The following is a 9,990-nucleotide window of genomic DNA, read 5'->3' on the forward strand; positions in this document are numbered from 1 at the left end:
TGGGCGGCAGGCACGGCTGGCTGACGTGTGCTCAGAGCTGGTGTGCGCGCTGCCAAAAATACGGGCAAATTATTGTTATTAAAAAAGTAACGTTAAGAATTCTCTGCAGTGCTTTCTCTCGGGTGCTGCAGCCCAGAGTCTCACAATGTCGAGTCGCGTGGCGGGTGGTTTGAACGCCCTTTGTTGTAATCATATCTTTGATTCTTGGATTAGTTCAGAAGTCATTTAATGGCTGAACACTCACTGTGTCTCCTGTGGTCTAGGAATGTCGTTAACAAAAACGTAGACCGTAGATACGCTATGGAGCTCGAAAGAAAGCGATCAGAGAGAATTCCCTTACGTGGTGTATAGCAGTTAGCTGAGCATCCTGAGCCAGCTTTTGGCAGGTGGCATCATTCGGGCTGTGCTGTGGAGAGAGCCCTTTGCGCACATAGAGGGGATCTTCCCCTTCTCATAGTTTCTCCCCTTTTCAGGTAACTCTTAGTCTTGTAGGACTGCACTTACTATTAGGTTTTCCTTATCAGTCCAGGTAGCAAACCGTAAGTTAGTGGAACTTCTGGGCTAGACACTCTAGACACCTACACACACTGATCCTCCTCTGTAACATGTGACTTAAGACTAACCTCTTACAGATTAAATAATGTTTATGAACGTTGAAAGCACTCGTAAAGTAAATGCAAACAGAACTGTTGATGGTAATCTAGCTGTCTAAGAACCAAAGTGAGGCCTCTCTGTAAACTGACATTGAGCAGATGTGAAGGAGACTATGAGTCCCAGTACTTTAAGATTGGTGATTCGGTCGTTTCTGTTTTCCTACATGCAATACACTCTGAGATCCAAATTGTGAACCAGAACTCAGGGCTTAATGAAGTACATAGCCTTGAGGAGTAGATGATGTATTTAGGAAACATATGTGTGGCATTTAATTTGGAAATCTCTCTGTCATAATTAAAAAGCTGACCCGCTCTGTAACACAAATTTCATTAGAGCTATTAAGGTGAAACTTTCATTTTTTGTTTGGAGTAAGCTAGTAGCACCCATTTATGGAGTGGAAAGAATCAGTTCAAAGTGCTCTTAAGAATTATGCCTTACCCTTTCCCAGAAGGCAGCCTATATGTAAGAAAAGCCCATTAAATGAATGATTGTAGTTTTTTTCCTGGTCTTTGCTGTGCTCTGCTTTGTGATCATAGGAAGTACACTTATGCATTTTATTGTGTTTTTCCACCTAAAAACATAGATAAAGTGTTTTTAATTAACTTACACACTTGTGTTTCTAAAGTGTATTTATTTTCTATAGATAATCTTACCAGTGTAGTAATTTGAATTATTATCAATGTCTACGTATTTTAAACCTTTTAAAAATTGTATAGCATTTTCTATCCCAAGTGTGAATTCTGTGAATATGGGATCATTTAATGAGTAAATTCTCTATAGAGTGCCATGTGTTTTTATTAAAATAGAGTTTTAATATGTTTAAGTAAATTAATATATTTCCAGGAGGAAAGCAGTTCCAAAACCAGTATGCTTTAGAATGTTAAGTGACCCTCAACAAAGATGATTAAAATAACATGTAGTATGGATTGTCCAGTATAATCATGCGGAAAAAAAGAATTCAAAGCGGAAATAGCAAAATACATCATGTATAGAAATGAATGTATTTTGTATTTGTTCTTCAGGTTTTTCCCCAAATTGTGTGTCGAAGTGGAGCTGCTAACATTTAAAATCAGAGCACATATAAAAATGGAGAACAGCCAAAATTTTACAGGAGAAATGTTATTACTTTGTAGGGTACTGTGGGCTGGGACTGCTATTGCTTTGTCCACATGGCTTCCATGTGTAGTTACTGGCCACAAAAGTCAAAGATTCTTAAAAATCAAATACCTGGGACAGTATTTCCATATAAAGTTACAAGTGTAAAGGTAAGGAAAATTTCAGAACACTGTGCTCTAGCAAGAATATTTAATTTTTGCAGGAGAGAGAAAGGATCAGCAGTGAGCAACTCTACATCCTGGTTATACCTGGAGATATGAATAATTTTTCTCTTGAGGACACCAGTCCTTTTACATTTAAAATAATAGTTGCCTTACCACTGATTTCTTAGGCAGCAGAAGTACCCCTCTAATCTTAGCACTTTTCTATATGTCTGCTTTGCACATAATTAAAAAAGGGTCACTGATTTATGCATGTGTGTACAGTTAACTTAGGAAGAATGTTTTCTCTATTCTCATGTGTTCTTTCACACCAAAAACCATCTGACCAGGAAATTTCCATTTTGACGGTATCTTTACTGAATGGTAGACAAAGTATTTTTTAGGTAACTATTGTTTCTCTAAATCTGGTCCCAGTTATGAATTGAGTTATTAGTTTTAATTGGATTCAGATGCAAGCTTTTAGGGATGTACAGCATGCACAACTGCTAGAGATCCCGGGATTTCATAGCTGGCTATGGCATCTGGTGTTTTTCTCTGAATTAAATGTAACCTTCAGTGCCTTAACAGACTGGAGGAGTGGATCACAGGGCAAAGCATGTAACTTCACTGGCCTGTTGTGCTAAGAATGTTATGATCTTTGCCTAATGACTTCTAAATTATTTAAGTAGGAATGGGCTTTTCAAGGACTTCTGGTACATACTGAGCCTTTATAACCTTGTCATCCTTGTTAGTTTTGCATCATTTATGTTTAAAAAAATCTGAAATAATGCGTACTGGGTAGTATCTCAGACCTGTTCTTCCCACAGATTTGAATGTAAATTCAGATTGAAGGTACATAACAGCAACATATTTGAATCAAGATTTGGTTTTTTAGTTCAGTGTAACATGTATTTGAGATGCAAGCTTTGTTTGCTTAGTAGTAAACAAGGGATCCCTTGTGAGCATACAGATAGACTAGCATAAAGAATTGATATTCTGAGAGAATTGTTGTAGAATAAGTAGAGAAAATGCTTGTCATCCTCTGTAACCTTTACTTATGTCAAAGATAATGGGATATAAATTTATAATCGGGCAATATTATGAATACAGTTGCATTATGATGCTGTTTTATTTTAAAAATATTTTTGTGCAATTGGTAAAACTTCCACTATAAATTCCTCCCTTTTTATTTGTAACAAATCCATAGGAATATCCCTATTTTCATGTAGTTTGCATCTGAACAAAATTATGGATATATACTGCAGTTCCGGTTGGCTTGTGTGCTTCGTGTTTTCTCTCTGTGTGCTGTGTGACTAAGCTGGTATATGCTTGGATCAAGTCTGTGTGGGGATATAGCAGCAGAAGGCACTGCAGTATATGTGGAAACTCAGAGCTGTACAGACACAGCCCAAGTGCTTTCCAGCACTCCTGTGAGGGTGCAGTCTTCTGAGAGCGATGAATAACAGATTTATCTTTCCACATCATGCACCTCATTTTCTAGTTCAGTGCAAAGGTGCAGTCTTTGATGAATAATAAAAAAGCCTTTTCCTTTCCATGTTTTCTTAGAAAAACCAAAATAATTGTTTGTAAGTCTGTGCATTTCATCAAATATATGATTTCAGATAAATCCTAGTGAGAGCTGGAGTTGTATTTTAAGCAAGCTGTTTTATTTTTGCTCTCAGATTTACACATTTGCAATATAGGCTTCCATTTGTTATATGTGATTGCAGTAAGTTACACACAGCGTGTGTAAACATTGTCATAGCCCAGCAGAGCAAGGCAATATGTGCACATTGGACAGTTAGGACATGATACATTCAAATTTAGTTGGTAGTCTGGTGGAGTGGCTGCACGATTGGTATGCTACATGTGCACCTGTAGGTTTTCTCTTTCACCAGATGATACTGTAAACATGTCTAAACTCTCATTGCCTGAGTTCTTTCTGACATGTTGTTAGGATTTGATCTCTAAAATCCTATACTCTGAACAGATTAAATTTCTTTTATAAAAAATCTCTCTATTCCAGCAAAGGAATAAAAAAACCAACAAACCAGCTAATTGAAATTGTGCCCTCAAAGTCAGGTGTTCACCAGATATTTTCCGATTACAAGTATTTTTCTTATCTTGTATGACATCTGTTTTTGTCTGCATCTTACAATTTGCTGCATTTAACAAAGCTTATCATTCTAATGATACTTCCTTTGTGCTGTATTTTCTGCTCTGTATTTGGCATGATCAGTTACTATTTCTGCTGTTTTATCAATATCCGTGAATGTTTCCTGAACTGACTTTCCCTTTCATCTTTAATTTGTCAGTTGCCAAAATGCATGCAAATGTAAATCTGTAAAACTTACTTCATTATTGCTGTAAATTTTAAATTTTCACTAGCTGTTACAATGCAGATCCTAAATCAGGAAAGGTGCATTTGGCATGGTGTTATTGGTGAATAGTGGTAGCCAGAGTTTGAATGGAGGGATATCATCACTTGCATACTGTTCAATTACGGATTTCATTTGCAGTGTATCTCAGAGTCTGTCTTCATATTAAAGTGCTTTTAATGTTTATTATGAAGCTACAGTGCTGGTTAATGTAATTTCATCTGGATTTACTTATGTCAAATGGAATTTTAACTGTCCTGAGCTCCAGTTTATGTTTATGAAATTTGGAGGTTTAATTCAATAAATTTAGTCACATCTTGATTACAAAGCATCCATAATATATAAAAATTCTCACAAATGAAGGAACGTAATTCTGCATTTTGATTTCTCTTGAATTATTCTGTCTATGTAGACAGCAAATGAAGGTGGAAAAGAGTCTGTTTCCTACTAGGTCTATATTGTTCAGGTAGTGTATTTTTAACTTGAGAGAATTTTTTACGAATATAATCAGCTAATAAATACATCTTTTGCCATTCCACTGTATATACAGGTCTAAGAATTGATCTTTTGGAAGGATGCACAATTGATACATCAGGGTGTGTAAAGAAATGAGCACACTTGGTTACTCTGTTGAACTCTCCAGTAATTTTTCAAAATTGATCGAAATTATTTAATAGAGTAATATGATAATGAGGTAGGTAAAGGAGAGTCCCCTATATTTGCCTTCCTTTTGTCCTCACTAAGGAAGACAGAACTCCACTCTAACAAATTCTGTCTGACTTCAGCTGGCATCCAGTCAGTCTACATTTAACTGGCTGGCCATTTGGTACCTGCATGGAGCAGGATTATCTACAGTATTTCTTGTACCTTATGTACAGGACCTGAGAGATTATCACAGGGATTCTGAGTGTGGGTGACAGTAGTAATTAACTGAAAACTAAGCACGGGCAATTTTGTGTTGCCGTTTTTTTTTTTTTTAATCTAAACTCCAGAATTATTTAGGTGTGTAAGAGTCCTAGGAAACATTTTTTAAATAAAATTCTATTTCCTGTTTGTCAGAGAAAATGAGAGTTGGAATCCCAAAGTTGCTTAAAATGACATGCAAGAGAAAAGAATAGTAATGTGATTATTGTTTAAAAGCCTCATGATGGGGCTTTTCCCATGACAAGGGAAAGAGGATCTGAAATGTGAGTGTTGAAAACGGATTTGGTAATACCACTGTAAAAAGTGAAAAGTTATCTTGGTGGGAGTTAATTATCTTCTGTTGCCATTGAAGTAAACCCTTACCTGGAAACTACTTCAGATTAAAAGTAACTTCATTTATTAGCATTTAAGTGGCTTACTACAGGTCTAAAGTGCTTTGATAGATCATTGGTATTCCACTCTTAAACTTTCCTTTCTCAAAGAGCCATACAGCATTGTGTGGAGGAGAGAGTTGCAGTTTTGTCCTGCTCTCACTAAGGGAAGATGGTCTGTTGGTCCAGTATTTCTCTGCATCCTACAGCATTGTTTTTCTGCATGTCAGGAAAGGGCAGAAGAAAGTACAGGGAGCATAGAGAATTGATCTGGTTTTAATTGACATTCCTTGGTGCTGTCTTCTTGCTCCTGTTTCACAGCTGAGTATATTTTAAAGTACTATTAAATTCATTAAATAGCTCATGGTAGGGGTTACTGGTACTTTCCAGCTCACAGAGTTTGCCTTTGCATCTTTGCATTGATGCTTTGGTTTTAACCCAGCGATGAACTCATTTTGTCTGTTCTAGTGTTTTAGCTGTTTTCTACAGTCTCAGCAGCAGAAGAAATAGATCCATCTGCTCATCTTTCGTGGGCTGTTCATTGCTCTCTGAATTGAAATACTGCTGTTTTAAAAAGATCAAGGGAAGGGAATCCAATGCTTTCATTCAGTTAGAGCACGATTCGGGTTTTTGAACACATTTTATAGAAATAAACATTTTAAAATTCTAGAGGCATCTTGTCAAAGAAGGTAAAACCACATCTGTTCTGTTTTTTCTTTTTTTCTCAAATGTCAAACCCACTATGAGAAAGAGCCTAAAGAAAAGGACATAAAGTAGTAGTTTCATTCAAATACTTAATCTTAAAAATACTTAATCAAAATAGGTTCTTTTACAAAGCTATGTATATTATATGTGAGCAGAAATACTTTACCCAGGCTGTGTATGTGAAGAACTGTAAGTTATCCTCTCTCCGTATTTAACTTTGAGCTTGAGTAGTTTACATTTAAAAATACAAGAGAGAATTATAGAATGGCTTGGGTTGGAGGGGACCTTAGATTGTCTCATTCCAACCCCTCTTGCCATGGGCAGGGGCAGCTTCCACTAGACCAGGTTGCTCAGGGCCCTAGCCAACCTGGCCTTGAGCACTGCCAGGGATGGAGCATCCATAGTGTCTCTGGGCAAGCTGTTCCTGTGCCTCACCACCCTCAGAATCTGAAATGTATTCCTAATATCTAATTTCAGCCTATCCTCTTGCAGTTTAAAACCATTGCCCCTTGACCTGTCACTACATGTCTTCTCCTTCTCTGGCTTTCTTGTAGGCCCCATTAGGTACTGGAAGGTGCTGTAAAATCTCCTTGGAGCCTTCTCTTCTCTCTCAGCCTATGTTCATGGGAGAGGAGCTCCAACCCTCTCATCACCTTCATGCTCCTCCTCTGAACTTGCTCCAGCAGGTTCATGTTCTTATTATGTTGAGGGTTCCAGAGCTGAGTGCAGTGCTCCATGTGGGGTCTCATGAGAGCAGAGTAGAAGGGGATAATTGTCTCCCTGGACCTGCTGGCCATGCTGCTTTTGATCCTGCCCAGGATGTGGTTGGCTTTCAGGGCTGCCAGCACTGTCAGCTCATGTTGAGCTTAACAGCCTTATGAGGATAGACTTGGGGCAGATTTTCTTTATAATTGCCTTTCATAGGTAGTCAAGCAGACATTGCCAAGAAAATTGTTTTGTGTCTATAAAATATGCTTCTGAAATCTTCACATCCAAATAAGGAGGGGTAAAATCAATCTCTTATTGACATAATTGAATAGAAATGTGCAACTAGCATCGATGTTATCACTAGCATATGTATGTATGCTGTGATGTTGTGTTGAAGAAGCCGAAGACAGATGATGCTTTGTGTGAAAACATTACTGCCAGCTAATCACTTACTATGCTCTGAAGAGGCAAATTAGTAATATAAATAAGAAGGCATTTTGGGGTCAAACAAAGCAGAAAGGCGTGTAGGGTAGTGAAAATAAATTACTCTTGCTTTTCATCCCTTCCTAATAATTTATTTGGTAGGCTTGCTTTGCTACTCTTGAAGTGCCCCTTGGCTTTGGCTACAGTGAAATGAGATGTCAGCACAGTTTGACTTAAAATTTATTTTAAATTGGGTGGAGTGGTCTAGGGAGGAGGTGCTTCACCTGCTTTAAAATGCTTTTACTCCAGCTCATACCTCTACCAAATGAGAGCTGGAGAATCTTAATTGGTTTAATATATTTGTTCATTCTTTTAGATTAACCTATGGTCCTTATTCCATACATTGGTCTTGAGATTTCAGAAATGGGTACAGGACCATTTTCTGCTTTAGCAGAAAATCAAGTGGTAGCTGAAGACCCACTGAAATTTTTTGACTTTGTTCGCTCATGGATATGAGATTGTAACTGCAGCATCAGCAGTGAAGGGATACTTCAGTAGCATCAGCATCAATGTAACAGTGCAGAACAGAAATAAATCTGCACCAGCAGTAGTTAGCAGAGGAGGGCTAAACTCAGTGAGATTGAACAACAGTGTTGGTCACAGAGAACTGTTTGGGTACTCTGATACTAGCAGGTATTTGGAAAAGTCTTTCCAGGGGCTTTTGGAGCCATATTGGGATGTAGGAATATTCCTTGGGATTGACTTTTGCAGTGTATGTTTGTGTTCTGGGGAATGGTTCTTTTTTGGATTAATACCATTGCCTTTTTTAAGTGGTACTACAGTGAAAATAAAGCTTGAATAATCCTCCATCTGCCAGCAGTAGTACTTTTCTATTAATAGATTGAATCATTAATTGTCTAAGGACTATATTATAACATCAGCTGTTTAAGTATTACTCCAAACTATGCTTTACAAAAACAAGTTTACAGTAAGATAGCTATGATGAAGAAATAAATTTATGTTGTCCTGCCCTGTTTATGTTCCAGGTTAGGGAGTTTGTACTTGGGAAACAGAAAACAAAATTTGGCATCATAAATAGATTCATGTTAAGTTAATGATAATTAATGTCAAGTTAATGATAATTTCAAGTTACCATGATGATAATTTTATTAAAAGATGCTTTGTAGAAAGTGGTCAGACTTTGCCTGAGTTTTGCAGTCCTGTGGAAAAGCAGTTTATTGATGCCATGGTACATTTTTCTCAGTAATTAATGCTTGGCTTTTGAAACCAGATTCATTGCTATAGATTATAAACACTTAGTAGAAATGAGTTTGAGTGCTATTAATACTACTGTTACACTGCAGTCTGACATTTTACACAGGCAAAATTTCATGTGCTCCTAAGGATAAGGGCCACTTCAGCTTGGGAAACATGTTGTTAATTCCTACTCCTTAACACTGAGGACATTTCCCAGGACCTCTGAAAAAAATCCGAAGGCATCTTATTGTCAGACAAGTTGAATCCTTGTTAATTTTTATGAATAAGAATTCATTATCTTAACCAAACAGCTAAATCTTGAACTGGATGATTTTCTGAGAATGATCTCACCTTTTTGAGTTGTTGGGTTTTGCTGTTATTTTTGAGAGTCCGTAAATAAAGGTAGTTAGTGTTTCAAGACTTTGTGTAGTTTGAGTAGGGATCTTGTATAAGTAGATTGTAAATCTGTTGCAAGCTGCACCTCCTAATCTTCTTAAAAGGATTTTGACAAGAGAGTTAATGCTTATTAATACTTGTCAGCTAGTGCACAGTCAAGAAAAAAAGAAATGGGTGAAAATCTTACATGAAATATTTCAAAAGAGAGCTATTGTAGTTGATTGTAGTTTGAAGTGCTAAGAGGATGTTACTGTGATGTAGAAGCAAGTGCATACACCAGAGAATTATTATTCTCATCTGTAGTTAATAAGGGTAAATTGGAGTATAAACAAGAATAGAGATTTAATCCCTCCTAGACATAATTTAATAAGAATGATGAGATACTGAGATTCAATGCAAGTAGGATCTGGGTTTCTTCACTGAGACAAAGATTTGGATTCCTTAAAGTCTTTGATTTCAAAGAGGAATCTTTAAAAAATCTTGTTGGAGGGAGTGCTTACACTGTTAGTGTAACAATAAGATGAATAAAGAGATGTATTTGTGAACTTAGTCTTTGCTCATTGTAGCTGCCTGACTTCTGTTCATTATAAGCCCATCCACTGGTGGAAAGGACATTTTTGTCAGTAAAATTAACTAGCAACATTTGAGTGTGTGATAAGTCTAATGATTACTAGTAGTTATCTCTCTTTCTGTTATGCCTTTATACATGAATAATTTCTTCATCTGATTGAGTATGATGTCCTAGGAAAATTCTGTTTCTTTCTGTCCTTAGTGGTTTGCATTTAGTCTGTTATAATTTTTTTTCTAATGCTGTCAGCTAGTGTTAGGCTTACCTGCTGATTCATAATATTTGATAATCACATTTGAAGTGTGTTACAGAGCTAATTCACTTTATTTTCATAAATATGTAGTAGTATG

At 36.8% G+C, this 9,990-nt stretch overlaps 1 protein-coding gene across 2 annotated transcripts in view; it reads left to right on the plus strand.

The window, feature by feature from the left end:
* The window catches only part of RAPGEF4 (Rap guanine nucleotide exchange factor 4), a 142,161-nt gene that overhangs the window by 449 nt on the left and 131,722 nt on the right, over nucleotides 1–9,990 (plus strand). The window lies entirely within an intron of this gene.

Source organism: Geospiza fortis, unplaced genomic scaffold (assembly GCF_000277835.1).
Source record: "Geospiza fortis unplaced genomic scaffold, GeoFor_1.0 scaffold112, whole genome shotgun sequence".
Taxonomy (NCBI): Eukaryota; Metazoa; Chordata; class Aves; order Passeriformes; family Thraupidae; genus Geospiza; species Geospiza fortis.